A 262-nucleotide genomic window follows, 5' to 3' on the forward strand; every position below is an offset into this window, starting at 1 on the left:
GTTACTTTTGAATGCAACATTGCTTGAAGCGTTATATTTGAATGCAAACATTGTTGGAATCTCTATTTCAGATTACAACATTATTAGAAACGTTATTTCGAACGCAAACATTAATACAAGCCAAGCACCATTCTCGCTTGTAACATCGTTAACTCCTATTATTTTCGAATGCACAATGTTGCAAACGCGTTCTGGATTTGCAACTTTGTTGCTGCGAATCGCTCCCGAAAATTGCACATTGTTGCAAACGCGTTCTGGGTTT

Source organism: Habropoda laboriosa, unplaced genomic scaffold, assembly GCF_001263275.1.
Source record: "Habropoda laboriosa isolate 0110345459 unplaced genomic scaffold, ASM126327v1 scaffold15, whole genome shotgun sequence".
Classification (NCBI taxonomy): Eukaryota; Metazoa; Arthropoda; class Insecta; order Hymenoptera; family Apidae; genus Habropoda; species Habropoda laboriosa.